The 20,911-nt window shown below is 44.0% G+C and overlaps 1 protein-coding gene across 4 annotated transcripts in view; it reads right to left on the bottom strand.

Annotated features, from left to right (window-relative positions):
* The window catches only part of znf536 (zinc finger protein 536), a 429,810-nt gene that overhangs the window by 403,775 nt on the left and 5,124 nt on the right, over nucleotides 1-20,911 (bottom strand). For 3 of the 4 annotated variants that reach the window (XM_078400451.1, XM_078400450.1, XM_078400452.1), the window contains exon 2: nucleotides 5,121-5,234. The gene's annotated coding sequence lies outside the window, so the exon portion shown is untranslated. Of the gene's footprint in view, nucleotides 1-5,120; nucleotides 5,235-20,911 lie in introns of those variants that run through there. The other variant, XM_078400453.1, reaches the window with a different exon arrangement.

Genomic DNA, 20,911 nt, shown 5'->3' with positions numbered 1-20,911 from the left:
ACAACGAAATTAAAAAATAGCCAATCCTGACGGTGCGTAAAAACATATATGCAATAAATGCAAAAACAAATAAATACAATTATATTAAGTACAAAAGTTTTAACAGTGTTGCCTAGTGCAGAAGGTAGTGTTCAGTTCTCGTATGGCCCTGGGGTAAAAACTGTTCTTAAGTCTGTTTGTTCGGGATTTGATCGACCTGAAACCTGGGGGACTATGTATAAACACTTTTGTAATTTCTACATGGTGAAACCAAAATGTATAAAAAATAGCCTTTATTAAAATCTGACAATGTGCACTTTAACCACATGCGGGTTTTTTCTATTACAAATCTCAAATTGTGGAGTATAGAGGCAAATAAATAAATGATGGGTCTTTGTCCCAAACATTATGGAAGGCCCTATATATATATATATAGGGCCCTCCATAACATCATATGGCATTTTACCTTAAAGATTTATATAGCATATGTAATAGGTGTGTGTGTGTATGTGTGTGTGTGTGTGTGTGTGTGTGTGTGTGTGTGTGTGTGTGTGTGTGTGTGTGTGTGTGTGTGTGTGTGTGTGTGTGTGTGTGTGTGTGTGTGTGTGTGTGTGTGTGTGCGTGTGTGTGTGTGCGTACGTGCGCAGGAAGGAACTGCAGGTGCTGGTTTCAACTGAAGATAGACACAAAATGCTGGAGTAACTCAGCCGGACAGGCAACATCTCTGGAGAGAAGGAATGGGTGACGTTTCAGGTCGAGACCCTTCTTCAAGCATTACACCTATATATATTTACACATAAATTCATATATATATATATATATACACACACACATATACTAACCCTGGATGATGCCAAAACTGGAGCAAGATTTTAGCTACCTGAAATCCATCAACATTATATTTCCCCATCAACTTATGCAAGTAGTGATTTGTTTTTGTAGCATTTTAGATTTTCTTCCTGGCTCAACCACTAACACGTTTATTCTTCTGGTATCTGCTGACAATTGCCGAGTGCCACATCTCTAGGCAAGCACACGGCATGATAATCACTGACAGCTCCGCCATTATCCTAGTGCCAGACAAGCTACTAGTATTTCACCCTTGACAGATATACCAGCTTCCTGATAATATCCTGGTTTTAAATTTCCTGACAAATATACCAGCATCAAATCTTCAGAGACATACATTCTTATCAATCTCAAAAGAGGTAGTAGCAATATTAGACCTCCTGTAAAATATATCAGTATCACAGCCATTGACAGGCACATTATTATGAAATTTTCCAGGAAGGATAACAAAATCTGAATCTTGACAAGCAAAAACATTACCGCATCTCTCAATCTGTGTACCACTTGAGAACTATGTTTCCCAGCAAATACTATATTTCCCAATCCGTTTCACCTGTTCCAGCATTATATCAGTATCACCAACTCCAGCCAGAGGAAGGCACAGTGGTGCAGCTGATAGAGCCACTGCCTCACAGAACCAGAGTCCCGGGTACGATCCTGACCTTGGGTGCTGTCTGTGCGGAGTTTGCACGGTCTCCCTGTGACCGCCTGGATTTTCTCCGGGTGCTCTGGTTTCCTACCACATCCCAAAGACATGTGCGTTTGCAGGTTAATTGGCCCTCTGTAAATTGCTCCTAGTGTGCAGGGAGTGGATGAGAAAGTGGAATGACATAGAACTAGTGTGAGTGGGAGATCGATGGTCAGCGTGGGATGAAGGACCTGTTTCCTTCTACATCCCAAAGACGTGTGGGATTGCAGGTTCATTGGCCTCCGTAAATCCCTCCTATTGTGTAACAGAGTGGATGGGAGAGTGGGATAACGTAGAAACTGTGCGAACTCCTGCATCCATGCTGTATCTCCAAACTAAACTAAAACACCGCCCAAGCGGTACATGAACCAAGATGAATATCACATGCATCAACAAGCATACAACTTCAGAATCACATCTCCCAACCCACGTGCCAACGTCACATTGCCTGGAAATAAGTTGGCTGAATTATCTATTTCATTGCCAGCAAATATTACAGCATCATTTCAAAAGACATTTTGTTATTGGCCAACAAAATATAACAGAGTACCTTTACTAAACAGTTGGTTAAATGGCGTAAGATACTTACCACGGCGTTTTACTTCTACAAATGAAAGCAGTTTTGAAAAGCAGATGATTAGTGAACTGTTTCACTTCCTAAAATATTAAGCTACCAGTTACGGTGAAAGAGGGTGAAGTAAAGTTCCCGATACCTGGTCGCGGCGCTCGTTGGCCTCAGGTCGACCCAATAACAGTAAAGTTAGGTAAAACCAACAGGGTCAGGTCTGGAGAAACTCCTTGATCATTAACATAGCAAGAGCTAACTGTGACTTCAGAAACTGTCCCCGACTGAAATAAATCTTTTTTTCAGGATCATTGATTGATTATTTTATGAAACAAAAAGTCGTAAAAGTGATTTCAATAAAATGAAGTTCAAAATACTGGCTGCACAAAAGATTAGGCATTCATAAACAATTAGTACAGTCGGCCTCTGGGGCAGCCTCACGAGTGGTAAGGGTGGGGGGGTAATTTTGTGTAATTGGTGTATTGAATGTATGTATTGAATGTATGTATTGAATGTATGTATAGCCTCCGAGAATGTCGCATGGAGTTTTGGAAGGAACATCTTTTGTATATATTTATTTCTTGAATAAAGTATTTTTTGATAATAAAAACCCCAATGTCAAATGGGAGTTATTTTATTCCCTTTAATGCATTACTGCTTATTGGGTTTTTTTATTATTAAGAACCATATTTCATTCTGAAAATAATTATGTTTTAGCAATAAATAACAATCAAATGCACTATCACCAATACCAAATATTACCTCAGACTTTAAATACTTTTGTTACGGAGAATTAGTGAACTTTGATTAATTTTGGTGCTTATTTTTCCTCGTGCAAAATACTTTTTTTTTGTTGTTGTTATTGTACAGGGTTTTTTTTAATTGTTATTTTAATTTATTAACATATTTATGCAGGTTAATCCAATTACCCAAAAAGGCCAGTCTGACGTGATCTCATGGTCTCCAGATAATTAAAAACAACAAATGTTCACGAGATTGGCTGAACAGAAAAGGTAGAGGCAAAATAAACGCTGAAACAGGTTCTAATGAACCTGTAATGAATCTACTAATTCTTTCACATATTCGAGTAGATAACAGCATAACTATTCCACGGTTAAAAAATTGTAATTGTTCACCCTCAGATCCTGCGATTATCATTTCTAACAGTTTTACTTCAAATGATTGACCCTCTGTAGGTCACTTGCGAAGTGGAACCATTTTCAGGCTGAAAGCTGGAAGACCCAGAGTGTTTGTTTCCTATTCAACACAAACGTTAACACTTGTTTTTGATCATCAAGAGCCTGAGAAAATCCACACATGTACAAATTGAATTGGGTCAGATTTTGTTTTTTGTTCTAGCAGAGGTGGAACACTCTGTGGACATGTAGCTTTTCAGCGCTAATCTGGCAAAATACTGACAGTAATTACTCGTGTACAGCGAGTGGGATCTATTGCAAGTCTCTGCTCTCAAACTACGGCATTCTGAAATGGAGTCAATCATTTAAGTCCCATTCCTTCTCTCCAGAGATGCTGCCTGTCCGGCTGAGTTACTCCAGCATTTTGTGTCCCTCTTCGGTGTAAACCAGCATCTGCAGTTCCTTCCTACACATTTAATTATTTAAGCAGCTGGACCTCATATCTGCATTTAGAATCACTGATATGTTTATTAATATATACTTGGCATCAACTATTGCAATTCTAAGGTCCCAAACGATGGCATTCTGAAATGGAGTCAATTATTTAAGCACGACTTCTTATATCTGCATTTGAATTCACTGATATGTACATTAATATATCTATCAACTTATCTTCATTATTTACAATCGTATACCAACACTTCATGCTAACTTTACTGAATTAGATCTTAAACTGCAACGTAGACGGAAATGAGAATATTCACCGTACCATTTGCCAGAGATATAATGGTTTCGATCACCAAGCACCAAAGCTCGGTGTGTACATTTTTGGAAAATGGAGCTGTATATACTGCTGTAGAAAATTTACAGATGTTTAAAGAGGGAATCATATACTGTTCTGTATTTTGGGAATGATATCTCGACTTTAAAGTAGGGTTGTATTTCCATATTTTTCGGTATAAACAATATTGCTCAGAGTTCTTTAAGAAGCAGAATTTGCAAAGTTTTTCACTGAAGAACTTTTACAATGCATCGAGATATTCCCGAGCTCTCTTGCAGTGACACTCCTTTCAAGTGCATGTGTCAAAACTAGCACGGTGCATAAAAAAACGCTCAATATTCAGCAAGAACCCAGTTCTCTCACACTCGTGTCAATTTGATGAAACTTGGCAGACAGACCCATTCAGGCTGATTTCAAGTGCACTAAAATGGAATTTTAAAGTCAGCTGGTAAAACCCAAGTCTAGACCTTTATCTCCCTCAGATGCTCACAGGTTTTAAGTTCTGCAACAGGCTGGTCTTACAACACGGCCAGCTCCACTTGCATTGTGTATTTTACACGGGTGAACTGGACTCAGCAACCAAGCTAGGGGCAAAACTTCCTGGCATTTGGCAGTGTTGTGACTCGAGTTTAAATCCAGGGTCACTGACCTCTGAATAAATGGCCAGATTTATGCTGCTCTTCAACAATGTAATTGGTTTCCTTGAAAATGTAAATTGCAGCCTGACTTCTAATAAGAGCTGCACAATATCAAGATTAACAAATTTGGGAGAAAGTCTGTGTCTCTCTCTCCCCCCCCCCCCCCCCCTCCCCCTCTCTCTCTCTCTCTCTCTCTCTCTCTCTCTCTCTCTCACTCCTTCAAATTCAAATGAAGATTTCTTAAAGACAAATTGCATTTATTTTTTCTATATCAATCAAGCGATCAGAATGGTGGATCACAAAATCTCTCCTCAGATAGGAGGAGTAAGTGACAGGCCAGTGAACATCAAATATCACAAACCCTTCGACTATTGTCGACCATTGAGTGAGGAACTCCGTCAAACATACACCTGACCAGAAATATCCCACTGTGGATTTAACCTGAAATGGGTAAATGGTAAAAATTGGCGCCAGCCAAGCTCACCGGTTGCGTCTTGCCGAGCGATCAGAGGGCAATTGTGCCAATCTTCATGCCAAGGTTCCAGCCTCTGATCCTCAGACCCCCACAGATCAACAATGATGGGTCATGGCTGGCAACCTGCAGCAGAACACAAGGAGGAGAAAACGGAGAGAAAAATGTATCAAACTAATGTTGTAACTAATTCAATAGTTCAGTCCAATGACTAGGAACAATTTTGTGCAATAAGTTCACCAATGAATATTCTTAGATTTCTATTGAATTCATTATTTAATTTAGAAATGTTTCAGTTGTCACAATAAATCATAGCACGTAATCGCAGGCTAATTTTCTCTATCCGTGCAGGAGCCAAAAAAGGAAAAAACAAAATCACATGTGCACATTTAAACCATGGCCTGTTGGCACTCGTCCCGTTTGTGTCAAACGGGAGAATAAGCTTCAACACGTCCCTGTTACCGGTCTCACGAAGGGTCCCGACCCGAAGCGTTGCCTGACCATTCCCTCCACAGATGCTGCCTGACTTGCTGAGTTCCTCCAGCACTTTGTGGTTTGTTCAAGATTCCAGCACCTGCAGTTCCACGTGTTTCAAGGTCCGTTCCAAGTGGAGCGCAGAGTCCAATAATCCCCGAGAACACATAGTGGTGGCAGAGTGGCACAGCTGGTAGAGCTGCTGCCCCTCTGCCTCAACACCCACTCTAGTCAAGTCAAGTCAAGTCAATTTTATTTGTATAGCACTTCAGTGCAGCACTTTGGAGAGACGCTATTGTCAGTGATGCTGTCTTGGGGTGCAATGCCAAACTGAGACCCCCCCACCTGCCTAAATTGCTGAAGTTAAGAGATCCACTCCCACGAGGTGAAAACATGTCCATCTCCTGGTGTTGGGGTAGCTATTCCTACCTCAACCACAAACTGATTAAATGGTCATTCATCTCATTTATACTTTGGGGGGCTCAAGGTGGAGTTTCTCACTATTTAAGATTGTAGAAGGGGCACAATTATTTTACACTTACTCTCACTCCACAGATAAAGCTACACAGTTGCCTGTGTGCTTCACGCAGTGACATGGTTATGAGCTCTCGTGTTCCTGGGGGCAGGAACTTATTGGACAAGTAGCGTTTGGGGCAAGTATCAGTCCAAATACTTGAACACCCAACGAAGGCTGGAAAATTCAGTGCCATATTGACGCAGTGCGGCATGTCTTTAACCCTGCCTTTTGGGAGGCATGTCCGACTGAGACCACGTTTTGTGCCCCCATATGGCAAAATAATACCCGAGAACACATAGTGGTGGCAGAGTGGCACAGCTGGTAGAGCTGCTGCCCCTCTGCCTCAACACCCACTCTAGTCAAGTCAAGTCAAGTCAATTTTATTTGTATAGCACATTTAAAAACAACCCACGTTGACCAAAGTGCTGTACATCAGTTCAGGTACTAAGAAACGAACATACAATGGCACACAAACATAACAGCACATACATAAACAGTTCGCAGCGCCACCTCAGAGGGCCTCAAACACTAGGGAGTAGAAATAGGTTTTGAGCCTGGACTCAAAGGAGTCGATGGAGGGGGCAGTTCTGATGGGGAGAGGGATGCTGTTCACAGTCTAGGAGCTGCAACCGCTAAACCCCAAAAGCAACACAACAGTATTTCCACTTCAGAGGCGATCCATCCCACGTGTCGTGCTTTGGGGTATACCCAGGATACAAGATATGATATATATCCAAGAACATAGAAAACGTTTTGTGGACCATAGATTTTTCATAATTCCATATTGCGTATTTCAAAATAATTTAGCGCAAACTTTTTTAGGAAAATAAATTGTTGGCCATCATATACCATGTGTATCAACAAGCACACGATACACATCAATATACTGCAGTGTAAAGATTATAACTGTACTCACACTGAAATATTTTTTTCGTTGACACATTGATGTTTTGCATCTTCCAGTAAGCAGGAAGCATTGCACAGCCCCATTGCTTCCTTGGTATTTCTTTCCTTCTTTTGAAAACCATAAACTTTCATTGTTTAATAGCAGCAACAAGGGACTGCAGATGCAGGTTTGCAAAAGGAGACACAAAGGGCTGCAGTAACCTAGCGGGTCAGGCAGCATCTCTGGAGAACATGGAGAGGTGACATTTTGGGTCGGGACCCTACTTTAGAGGCAGGAAACATGTTCCCAATGTTGGGGGAGTCCAGAACAAGGCCACAGTTTAAGAATAAGGGGTAGGCCATTTAGAACGGAGATGAGGAAGAACTTTTTCAGTCAGAGAGTGGTGAAGGTGTGGAATTCTCTGCCTCAGAAGGCAGTGGAGGCCAGTTCGTTGGATGCTTTCAAGAGAGAGCTGGATAGAGCTCTTGGGGATAGCGGAGTGAGGGGGTATGGGGAGAAGGCAGGAACGGGGTACTGATTGAGAGTGATCAGCCATGATCGCATTGAATGGCGGTGCTGGCTCGAAGGGCTGAATGGCCTACTCCTGCACCTATTGTCTATTGTCTATTGTTCAGGTTACAGTTCTATAGCAGGTCGTTTTATCCCAGCCACCTTGTCTGTTCACCATCTCAATTTGAGCCACACCAGTCAAGTCTCTACGACCTACATAAGTGTGACCTGTCCCTTCAACACATCCCCAGAAGACACTTCATCACCTGACATAAGGTCATAAGTCATAAGGTCATAAGGAATAGGAGTAGAATCATGCCATTCGGCCCATCAAGTCTATTCCGCCATTCAATTATGGCTGATCTATCTCTCCCTCCAAACCCCATTCTCCTGCCTTCTCCCCGTAACCTCTGACACCCGTACTAATCAAGAATCTATCTCTCTCAGCCTTAAAAATATCCACTGACTTGGCCTCCACAGCCTTCTGTGACAAATAATTTCATAGATTCACCTCCCTCTGAATAAAGAAATCCCTCCTCATCTCCTTCCTAAAAGAACGTCCATTAATTCTGAGGCTATGATCTCTTGTCCTAGACTTTCCCACCAGTGGAAAAATCCTCTCCACATCCACTCTATCCAAGCCTTTCACGATTCTGTATGTTTCAATGAGGTTCCCCGTCCCCCCCTCACCCTTCTAAACTCCGGCAAGTACAGGCCAATGCCGACAAATGCTCATCATAGGCTAACCTGTCCGGCACGGTAGCGCAGCGGTAGAGTTGCTGCTTTACAGCGAATGCAGCGCCGGAGACTCAGGTTCGATCCTGACTACGGGTGCTGCACTGTAAGGTGTTTGTACGTTCTCCCCGTGACCTGCGTGGGTTTTCTCCGAGATCTTCGGTTTCCTCCCACACTCCAAAGACGTACGGGTATGTAGGTTAATTGGCTGGGTAAATGTAAAAATTGTCCCTAGTGAGTGTAGGATAGTGTTAATGAACGGGGATCACTGGGCGGCACGGACTTGGAGGGCCGAAAAGGCCTGTTTCCGGCTGTACATATATGATATGATATGATATTCCTGGAATCATTCTGGTAAACCTCCTCTGGATCCTCTCCAGAGCCAGCACATCCTTCCTCAGATTTGGTGCCTAAAATAATGAGCGTTTGACGGCACTGTGCCTATATTTATGGGAGTTTACAAGAACGAGGGGGGACCTCGTTGAAACGTACAGAACAGTGAAAGGCTTGGATAGAGTGGATGTGGAGAGGATGGTTCCACTAGTGGGAGAGTCTAGGACTAGAGGTCACAACCTCAGAATTAAAGGACATTCTTTTAGGAAGGAGATGAGGAGGGATTTCTTTCGTCAGAGGTTGATGAATCTGCGTAATTCTTTGCCACAGAAGGCTGTGGAGGCCAAGTCAGTGGATATTTTTAAGGCAGGGATCGATAGATTCTTGATTAGTATGGATGTCAGAGGTTATGGGGAGAAGGCAGGAGAATGGGGTTAGGAGGGAGAGATAGATCTGCCTTGATTGAATGGCAGAGTAGACTTGATGGGCCGAATGACCTAATTCTGCTCCTGTCAATTATGACATGATCTTACTCGAATGCTTTATGTCGATCCATGAGCTCAACATTTTGTTTAACAACCTCTAGTCTAGTGTCGCACCAAATCAGAAGTTCAAATATAATACAGGTTCCTCCTCGTCTATTCTGCTGGGTGCAACCTCAGAAGATTCTAGTAGATTCATCAAACGGGATTGTCCTTTCATAAACCCATACAGACACTGCCTAACCCTTTTCCTGCATTCTAAATGCGCCATTATCACTTCCTGAACGTTTTGCCGGGTCACAGCTGGGGAAATGTGCGCAGTTCGGTCTGCCGCACTGTAGGAAGAATGTGACTGCACTGGATGTGGGGCAATGGAGACTCACAGGGATGTTGCAGGGGGTGGGGTGTGTCAGATACGAGGGGAGATGACAAAATCATGAGGGGAATAGATCAGGTAGGTGCACAGAGTCTCTTGCCCAGAGTAAGGGGAATCAAGGACCAGAGGACATAGGTTTAAGGTGAAGGAGAAAAAAAAAATGAATCTGAGGGGTAGCTTTTTCACATAAAGGGTGGTGGGTCTATGGAACAAGCTGCCAGAGGAGGTAGTTGAGGCTGGGACTATCCCAACGTTTAAGAAACAGTTTGACAGGTACATGGATAGGACAAGTTTGGAGGGATATGGGCCAAACACAAACAGGTGGGACTAGTGTAGCTGGGACATGTTGGCCGGTGTCGGCAAGTTGGGCTGAAGAGCCTGTTTCCACACTGTATCAGTCTATGACGATGACTCTAGATTGGTTGGGCTTGGTCCCCTTCGATGGAGGATGTTGAGGAGAGGGACTAATACGTGTACAAAATTACAAGGGGCAAGAATTGGGTAGACAGTGGGAAATGTTTACCCCCAGCTGCGGTTTCGAAGGTTTGAAGACATAGATTAGGGCAGGGGGTTAGAGGTTCTGAAGAAGAACTTTTTGACCCAAATGCTCGTTGGAATCTGGAATGCATTGTGCAAATGGATGATGGAAGAAGGTACACTCACAACCTTTAGGAAAGATCTCTACAACTACAAACAGATGAATTGCAAACATATAGATGGCTGCAGACCAAGTGCATGTAATTGTATTAGTATGGATAGGTACTTGCTGGTCAATGGATGTGGTGGGCCAAAGATCCTGTTTCTGAGCTCAATTAATCTTTCAGTCTATGAGTGCAACAATTACTTTACTTGGGCTACTTGGGCTGCAGTTCTCCACAGTCTCTCTCATGCTTTACTCAAATAATGAAGCTACATTTTCTACCTGCCATTCCGTAGAAACTGCTCTAGAATTTATGGAATTTTATAACCCCCGTCTCCAAAGACACTTTTTCAAAATCATGCGTTGCTGATCATTGAGTCTTAGCATTCTTTCAGTTTTTGTTCCTCCAATATTATTGTTATAACAAGCCTAATTACCTGCAACTTAATCTTCACTCTAGACCCATTGTGCCCACTACATCCAGTGAAATGGCTGTTCTTCTACCATGAAGGTAGACACAAATATCTGTTTTTAATTTCTCCACCCTGCCCTTATTTTCATGTCTTGTGCTCTGGGAGAAGCACATTCACTTGGCCATCTTCTTTTAATATAAATACAGAGGATCTAACAGTCTAGAGTGAAGATTAAGCTGCAGGTAATTAGGCAGGTAATTAGGCTTGTTATAACAATAGTATTGGAGGAACAAAAATACAGAGGATCTCATATTTCTAGATTACTCTCTTTTCATGCCCTCCCTTCCTTTCCTGAAGTCTGAAATTTACCCAGCCTCAAACGTACTAATCCTGTTGGCAACTGTAAGTTGGTTGCTATGATCGAAAACCAACTTTAAGTTTTCTTTTTAATTATTTCTCACGCTTTTACCATAAAGGTCAAATGTTTTGTTGTAATTGGTTTGTGTCCAGATAATTGTTCCTCTGTAGACGTTTGGAATATTTTCCTACATTAACAATACAGGTTGTTTTGCAGTGGTCGACACCAATTCTCTGATGCAGGGCTGAGGAATCCCAACAGAGCAATGTTGCGTAGACCTGAAAACATGAGAATAACTGCTCTGCCCACTTCGTTCCTGCCCAACTACATGACCAACTTCTGACTCTACGTATCACAGTGTCAGCAGGAATACCAAAGTATGTAAGTTGTGGCTACCTCTGGAAATGTACATTGAGGTTGCAACTGGCTCATGTGTCAGGAACTGATGGCAAACTAAATCACAAGAATAACTCCGATATATTTTATTCAAACTATACTATGCCAAGTTATATAATTAGGATGTTTACAGAAGGAGGCTAATTTCTAATTGGGTCAGATAGACACAAAATGCTGGAGTAACTCAGCCGGACAGGCAGCATCTCTGGATGGAAGGAATGGGTGACGTTTCAGGTCGAGACCCTTCTTCACGCTGTTATTACCCTTTATTTTTTATGGGTCTTTGGAAATAAAGATCAAGTACTATTCAATTTCCTCTTTACCGGGGCAGAAAACAGTTCACGTGTGTCAGATAAGAGTCTTTATTATGTCTCACTGGTCTAACAAGTGAGGAATCTGTAACAGCTCTTGCAAAGGGCAGTGTATAGGCACCGGCTCCTGTTTAAACCAGGCAGGAAACGTTTTACAATACTGTGGTGCGATCAACAAAGAACACAGAGAATGAGCTAAGGAAAAATGGTCAGAAATAAAGGGAAACTGAGCCCAACAAGTGCGCTAACAAAGTATAGAATCAAAGTCTGAAGAAGGTCCTGACCCAAAACATTGTCTGGCTTTCCCTCCACTGAGGCTGCCTGACCTGCTGAGTTCCTCCACCACTTTGTGTTTCACTCAAATTCCAGTTCCTCGTGTTTCCATAGAATCTAGTAAGTTGTATTTCAATGAACAGTACCAGGGTCAAGAGCTAAATGCAATTATTGGATGAGGTAAGCATGATGGAAGAAGGAAGGAGCTTTGCCCTGGAGAAAGGGATGTACATTCTCTCATTTAACTGTCTCCCAGTCTCGTATTTATGCCCTCACCTATATCGACCTGTTACCGGCCAAGCTTTGCCCTGCCTCTCCCCTTTTCCTGCTACACTGTCTACCTTTCTACGAACAGTCTGATGAAGTCTCTACCTGAAACGTCACCTATCCATGTTCTCCAGAGATGCTGCCTGACCCGCTGAGTTACTCCAGCACTCTGTGAAATGTCACCTATCCATGTTCTCCAGAGATGCTGCCTGACCCGCTGAGTTACTCCAGCACTCTGTGAAACGCTACCTATCCATGTTCTCCAGAATACTCCAGCACTCTGTGAAACATCACCTATCCGTGTTCTCCAGAGAAGCTGCCTGACCCGCTGAGTTACTCCAGCACTCTGTGAAACATCCCCTATCCATGTTCTCCAGAGATGCTGCCTGACCTGCTGAGTTCTTCCAGCACTATGTGAAACATCACCTATCCATGTTCTCCGGAGATGCTGCCTGACCCGCTGAGTTACTCCAGCACTCTGTGAAACATCCCCTATCCATGTTCTCCAGAGATGCTGCCTGACCTGCTGAGTTCTTCCAGCACTATGTGAAACATCACCTATCCATGTTCTCCGGAGATGCTGCCTGACCCGCTGAGTTACTGCAGCACTTTGTGTCCTTGTATTATTTTATTTCGTTGCATCACCTCCTGACTGCGAAGTTATTTTGTTTCAGATAAAAGGACCGGCGCTCAAGGCTGGGAACTGGTGTGTTAGATCCCAATTCTGTCCATTCCCAACCATTCTGTGGAGTTTGTGAAGCTGGACCCTTCTCAGTCTCCCTTTCTCCCAACCAGCCAAGAACCTAGAAAAGTGCATTACATCTTTAGACGTGAAGTTCAATTGACAACGAGGCAAGCTTGGAATTCTAGCCAAGGACTTCACTGAGAAAATATCAGTATTAGTGCTGCCATCAAGAGAATAAACCTATAATGGGTTTGGCTGTGGAGAGAAAGGCTGCAGCTTCTGCTTATGCACAGAAAGTGAGTGTGTGATTTATCTTCAGGGGAACATTTGTCCATTATGTTTGTATCTGAAGCACAGGAGATTCCATATAATCACACCGGGGATTACCGATCACTAAACAGACTGAAATATATTTGACATTCCACAGCTTCCTCTGAAATGCCTTCCTTTTACACATTGTGTGGCTTCCAAGTGAAACCTGAAAAGCCCACGCCATTAATAGTGAAATGTTATCCTGACTAAATTAACGTTTCATATTATTTTCTAGGTAGTTGTACATTTTGTGGTATCAACTATTTTAAAACATCCGGCACATATATCAAACACTCTCACTTCTAATGTACCTGTAGCTTAAGTCACTCTAAAGTTATAGTTGTTTCTACTTAAGCTAATTCACAAACCCTAGAGCATCACCCTATCGCCTGCATCTTGTTTAAATCAATGCGCAGCCATGGTCGATTATGTAGAGTGGACTGAAGTCTACAAGGGAATGGATCAATGTCCTGAAACACACCCACCTTGCAGGACCAAAGACATTTTTTGTTTCCTTTTCAATTGGCTTCAAACTCCAAGTAGTCGTTGGTCATTAAATCCCATACTAGCCCATCGAATTCGCCGCCCTTGGGCATCTTGGAAACAACATGATTCAGTAGCACCAGCACCCCAGCAGTAATCAGCCTGAAGATGTGCATTTGTTAACCTTGTGCACTTGGGCATATTTTATTTGCAGTGTAATTATCCTCAGAATATTCCGTTGCAATTAACAGCTGAGAGCTGGTATGTTTATCAAGTCAAGTTTATTATCATATGCACAAGTAGAGTGAGGTACAGGTACAATGGTGCGTATTGCCAGCCCTTCACTGCCGAGATACAGAGGGTAATTGGTACGATTGTCCTCACCTAATAACATGTTATTTCTAGTCATGCTTTAAAGGTTGTAATTCTAATTTTTTTTTTCAAAACACACTATAATTAATCACATGGTGGAAATGTCAAATACCTTGATTGTGATATTTGAGGCATTAAATATTCCAGGATACACATCCTTTCTCACAAAGGTAAAAAATAGATAAGGCAGCATGCTCATTTTGTTGTGACATTCATCTCCATATTAAAAGGCAGGCATGACTATTACGCTAGCCTAGGCAAGGCAACGTACATTGAAGCAGAAGATAGACACAAAAAGCTGGAGTAACTCAACGGGACAGACAGCATCTCTGGAGGGGAGGAATGGGTGACGTTTCGGGTCGAGACCCTTCTTCAGACCCGAAACGTCACCCGCTCCTTCTCTCCAGAAATGCTGCCTGTCACGCTGAGTTACTCCAGTTTGTTGTGTCTACCTTCGATTTAAACCGGCGCATGCACTTCCTTCCTACGCATATCTGAGAGTTCTCTACAGTGGCTGGAAAGAGCGCGTTTGTGATAAATGCTGAACGCAACAGGGGAAAAAAAGATCAAATAGACGATGACATGAATCTTCACAACTTCTACCGCTGTAGTAGACAATAGACAATAGACAATAGGTGCAGGAGGAGGCCATTCGGCCCTTCGAGACAGCACCGCCATTCAATGTGATCATGGCTGATCATTCTCAATCAGTACCCCGTTCCTGCTTTCTCCCCATACCCCCTGACCCCGCTATCCTTAAGTGCTCTATCCAGCTCTCTCTTCGCCGGTAAACTGACATGGACGCCGATCGGAGAATTGCTAAGTCAATAGATAGGCAGAGCAATAATTAATTCCGCATCTGAACAAAGTCTGGGTGTGAATGGAGTCTACAGGCCATGTGGCCTGTACCATTAGGATGGTAAGTTATGTACAGATGCATCGTGCGCACTTTAGTAATTGCTAAATAAATCTATCAAGACATTCTGGAGTAATAATCAAATGGCAGCCATGGGTTGTTTTTTTGGTTAATTTATGCTTTCCTTTTGCATCTGAAAAGCTTGCAGGACAGCACATGTGTGAAGCTGCTAACGAGAAGACCACCGCTTCTCCACAGATACATATTTAAATTGTGAATGGGCAGCAACAAAGAGGGTGTAATCCATGTGATAATTGGTTTTCCTGAGCAAACTGTATTAAGTCACTTTGCGGAATGGCCTAGTTATTTTAAATACACCACTCTTTAAAAATCACACAAAGGCAGTGTTTGTTGTTATTGTTCCAGGCTAGAAATGCCTGTCTGGTCTAAACCCCAGTGAATAAGTACAAACCTTCAAACCATTCCCAATATCAGCAAATTATAACCAAAGCGCGAAAAGTATCGATAACTATTGCACTTCAAAAGGAAATTAGTGGGTAGTTCAGAGTTTTTGCTGCGTTTCTGTACTAAAATTCCGAAGATTGCTTCGATGAGAAAGCTCTTGATTGATTTAAGTATTCCACACAAAGCTGCCTTCTAAAACATTCACCTCCAGATATAAACTCCATAAACTGTTTGTTTTTGTCATTTCAGTAATGAAGAAACGACATTTAATTCCGAGTTACATTCCTGTGTTACATATAGTTGGAAAACGATGATGAAAACATTTGACAGACACAAAATGCTGGAGTAACTCAGCGGGTCAGACAGCGTCTCTGGAGAAAAGGAATACGTAACGTTTCGAGTCGAGACCCTTCTTCAGACTAAGTGAGAGTCAGGGGGGAGGGAACTACAGATGCTGGTTTACACCGGAGATCGACACAAAGTGCTGGAAAATGGTCTCGACCCCAAACTCCAGAACCAGGGGTCACAGCTTAAGGATAAGGGGGGAAGTCTTTTAGGACCGAGATGAGAAAACATTTCTTCACACAGAGAGTGGTGAGTCTGTGGAATTCTCTGCCACAGAAGGTAGTTGAAGCCAGTTCATTGGCTATATTTAAGAGGGAGTTAAATGTGGCCCTTGTGGCTAAAGGGATCAGGGGGTAGGGAGAGAAGGCAGGTACGGGATACTGAGTTGGATGATCAGCCATGATCATATTGAATGGCGGTGCAGGCTCGAAGGGCCGAATGGCCTACTCCTGCACCTGTTTTCCATGTTTCTATCACCTATTCCTTTTCTCCGGAGATGCTGCCCGTAATCTTAAGGCCCAGCCACGGTCCTCTGATTTCTAATTTCTTATAAGATATAATGAGTTAGTCTTGGGCACTAACTGATCGCGGGGTCGGAAGGAAATGGATATATTTCAGCTTAAGATGTGTCACCTTTCCAAGTGACCCTTCCTCAAACCTTTCAGAAAGCACCTGATTGATTTGCGTCGTGCTAAGTATTTTCTCTGCTCATTATTGTTTTTAATTTTGATGATTTTTACTTTTTTTTTAAACAATCTTGCTAGTTTACCATTGGTCTGCAAGAATTGTGTTTCTTATTTGCCGTTTCACGGAATCAGAGAGTTGTTGAGATGACACAGCGTTGTTTATTCCAGTGGCAACGTGATACAGGTACGTAAATGCGTTACACTCGGACCATTGTGTGCAGCCCAGTGGCATGAATATTGATTTCTCTCACTTCAGGTAGCCCCGGCATTCCCTCTCGCTCTATCCCTCCCCCACCCAAGTCGCACTAGCTTCTCGTTTTCACCCAACAGCTAACAATGGCCTGTTATTTATTCACAAAGTGCTGGAGTAACTCAGCAGGTCGGGCAGCATCTCGGGAGGGAAGGAATGGGTGACGTTTCGGGTCGAGACCCTTCTTCAGACTGAAGGACCTGAGGATTTAGGTCCTCAGACTGAAGAAGGGTCTCGACCCGAAACGTCACCCATTCCTTCTCTCCCGAGATGCTGCCCGACCTGCTGAGTTACTCCAGCATTTTGTGAATAAATACCTTCGATTTGTACCAGCATCTGCAGTTATTTTCTTATAACAATGGCCTGGCCCTGGTTACTTAATCATCGTTTCTTTTTTTGCATATCTTTCATTCATTGTTCTTTTAATCTCTCCACGTCACCGTCTATATCTTTCGGTATTTATTTACAAAATGCTGGAGTAACTCAGCGGGACAGGCAGCATCTCAGGAGAGAAGGAATGGGTGATGTTTCGGGTCGAGACCCTTCTTCAGACTGATATATATCTTTCGTTTCACTTATTCCCAAACCAGTCTGAAGAAGGGTCTCGAGCCGAAATGTCACCCATTCCTTCTCTCCTGAGATGCTGCCTGTCCCGCTGAGTTACTCCAACTTTTTGTGTCTGCCTTCGGTTTAAACCCGTAGCTGCGGCAACAGGTAATAAGAATCAGAAGAGAGACACAAAAAGCTGGAGTAACTCAGCGGGACAAGACAGGCAGCATCTCTGGAGAGAAGGAATGGGCGACCTCTTGGGTCGAGACCCTTCTTCAGACTGGTGACAAAAGACACTAATAAGAATCCCATATTCCACACCAGAGGAACCAATTTGTACCAAGAAAGAGTAACTCGTGGCCAAGCCGGAAAATATTAGAAGTTTGCTTCTAACGGCAACAAGGTGCTGGGATATGTTACAGTGACTTGCACTGAAAAGTAAAAAGTAACCAAAAAAAAGCATTTTTCCTCATTAATAATTTAGTTTTAGTTTTAGAGACAAAACGCGGAAACAGGCCCTTCGGCCCACCTAGTCCGCGCCGACCAGCGACCCCCGCACATTAACAATGTCCTCCACACAATGGGGACAATTTACAATTACACCAAGCCAATTAACCCCCAACCCTGTGCGTCTTTGGAGTGTGGGAGGAAACCAGAGATCTTGAAGAAAACCTAGAAAATATTGAAATATGTTTTTAAATATTGAAATCGATAATATTGAAAGAAATGTAGTTCCGAGACAAGAATCTGGTGCTTTCTCCTAATGGAATTGTAGAAACATAGAAAATAGGCGCAGGAGACCATTCGGCCCTTCGAGCCAGCACCGCCAATCGTTGTGATCATGGCTGATCGTCCATAATCAATAATCCGTGCCTGCCTTCTCACCATAACCCTTGATTCCACTAGCCCCTAGAGCGCTATCAAACTCAACAAAACCTATTATGTCAGATAGTCCACACCAGCAGGGAAATGAGGAGATAATTTCATGATGGTCTTGCCATCGCTGTCCAATGCTGTACGGTTATTGTGGATAGGACTCTTGAGATGCCTCCGTGGGAACAATCTATTTAGCTCCCCCCCCCCCCCCCCCCCACCCCTAAAATCCAGACCATCCAAGGTATTTATTCACAAAATGCTGGAGTAACTCAGCAGGTCAGGCAGCATCTCGGGAGAGAAGGAATGGGTGATGTTTAGGGTCGAGACCCTTCTTCAGACTGAAGAAGGGTCTCGACCCGAAACGTCACACATTCCTTCTCTCCCGAGATGCTGCCTGACCTGCTGAGTTACTCCAGCATTTTGTGAATAAATACCTTCGATTTGTACCAGCATCTGCAGTTATCTCTTATACCTCTCCATCCATCTATCAATCGCCAAAGTATGTAAGAAATTACTCAACTCCCAGTGTCCGTTGGCCCAATCTGTGAAGGAAGGAACCGCAGGTGCAGTTTTAAACCGAAGATGGACACGAAATGCTGGAGTGACTCAGCGGGTCAGGCAGCATCTCTGGAGAGAAGGAATGGGTGACGTTTCGGGTCGAGACCCTTCTTCAAGTGACCCTCCTGTCTCGCTGTGTTACTCCAGTATTTTTGTGTCCATCTTCGGCCCCGCGCCACTCCATTCCAATAGGTTTTGTTGGTTAAAAGTTGTGAAAACTATTTCAGAATTGGCCTCTAATCGCTGGCCCGGTTTACTTTAACGTGTGAGCGTTGAAACTAACCCCTGAAAATAACCAACGTTCACCGGCGTGGAGGGTGCGTTCACACATTCTCAAAATACCTACTAACCTCTCCAGGGTGTTCTGCCCCGCAGCGTTGTTTGACCAGTTAACGTCGAGACTTTTCACTCGATGTGAAATTATTGTACAATCTTATGAGCCGAGGCAACCAGGCCAAGGGACGCATTACAGCGCCCAATAATATTTGGTATTGCAAATTGCGCCAATGCAGAGTGGAATAACGACACAGGGAGCCAATGAAGAATGTTTTGGGAACTTGGTGGCCATGCTTTGAAATCTGCTGTTTTTATTTAGAGGCAGGAGGTGTTCACGCGAGTTATTTTTATTATGTTCAGGTCCGTGAGTTGTCATTGCTGACTGAGCAATTGTGGATTGTTGAATTGTGGATGGTCGCCCGCGCCTTGATTCTACACATTGCCTGGGAAGGAACTGCAGATGCTGCTTTACACCGGAGATAGACACAAAGTGCTGGAGTAACTCAGCGGGACAGGCAGCCTCTCTGGAGAGAAGGAACGGGTGACGTTTCAGGTCGAGACCCTTCTTCAGGCTGAGAGTCGGGGGAGAGGGAACTGCCGGAGATAGCGACAAGGTGCAGGAGAGGGGTCTCGACACCAAACGACACCTATTCCTTTTCTCCTGAGATGCTGCCTGTAATTTCACACCCCAGCCGCGCTCCCCTTCTTTCCAGTTTCTTATCAGATATAATGAGTTAGTCTTGGATATTAAATGATCAGAAGAAAATGGGCATATTTCTTTCAGCTTGAGATGTGTCACCTTTCCAAAGTGGACCTGTGGGCGGATTCCCGACCTCTCAGGACAGACTCAGGACAGTTAGGACTATCCCAGTTAGGACTGGTTGTTATCAAGCTCCCCTAGAAAGACGCAAAAAAAAAAGCTGGAGTAACTCGGCGGGACAGGCAGCATCTCTGGAGAGAAGGAACGGGCGACGTTAGACCCTTCTTCAGGGTGAGAGTCAGGGGAGAGGTGCATACGGAGATAAGAAAGGGTAAGGTGTGAAGACACAGATCAAAGGGGACGTTGAACAAGGAACTGCAGAATGGTTCATTGTTAGCTGAGGGGAAAGTGACAAGGAGGCACGAAGTGCTGGAGTAACTCAGCGGGTCAGGCTGCATCTCTGGAGGGAAGGAATGGAATTAGGATAGAAGGCATACCATCAGGCAAATGTAATCAGGAGCACAGTGGAATTAGTCAGGGAACTGGGAAGGGGGAGGGATGGAGAAGGAGGGAAAGCAGGGGTTACTTGAAGTTAGAGAAGTCAATATTCATACCGTTGGGGTGTAAGCTGCCCAAGCGAAATGTGAGGTGCAAATTTGGGGTTTGGTTTATAGATCTGTCTTGCTAGTCTCTACGATCATTCTCAGGCAAAGCTGCCGTGCTTTCCACGGCGGGGAGTCTTTGTATCACCATGGCATCGGGCGTGAAGCCGCCAAGTATTAGCCGGTGTCACGGAGAGAGGTCCTAAACGCCGTGAACCGGAGAGACACACGTTCCCTCTCACACTCCCGGCAACCGGCAACGCCACTGGGGCCAGGGCTAGGGCGGCTGTCGCAGGACTGATGGGACACTTTCCCCCGGCTCTCCCCACTCCCGGGAATGGGACAGAAGCTCCTCGCCAATAATCTGAAGAAGGACACAAAAAGGGCTGGAGTAACTCAGCGGGTCAGACGGCATCTCTGGAGAGAAGAAACGGGTGACGTTAGTTCGATCAGTCTGATCTCCAAGAGCGAACTACAGCTGTGTTTACCCTCCCCAAGAGATACAGTGGGGCAGGAGTGTGTGTGTGTGGGGTGGGGGGGGGGGGGGGGTGGGGGGTGGGGGGGTTAAAATAAAGAGCCAAAATGGTCTTTGCAGTAGGGCATTAAATTGCTACGCGGTTAAAGATATATAGCTGCCGTCTGTAGAGTATTGTGACAGCACTATCATAAACACAGCCCCACGGCACAGGCTGGACCAGCGGGTTACTCTCTGTACGACCAGCGCATCTGTACAAGGTCTCTTCCCCCCCCCCATCCCCATCCCACTCCTGTCCACTACCTTTCTCTCCCCCTCTCAACCCCCCCCCCCCCCCCCCCC

The sequence above is a fragment of the Rhinoraja longicauda genome, chromosome 6 (genome assembly GCF_053455715.1).
Source record: "Rhinoraja longicauda isolate Sanriku21f chromosome 6, sRhiLon1.1, whole genome shotgun sequence".
Lineage (NCBI taxonomy): Eukaryota > Metazoa > Chordata > Chondrichthyes > Rajiformes > Arhynchobatidae > Rhinoraja > Rhinoraja longicauda.
This window is presented reverse-complemented; position numbering and strand designations above follow the sequence as displayed.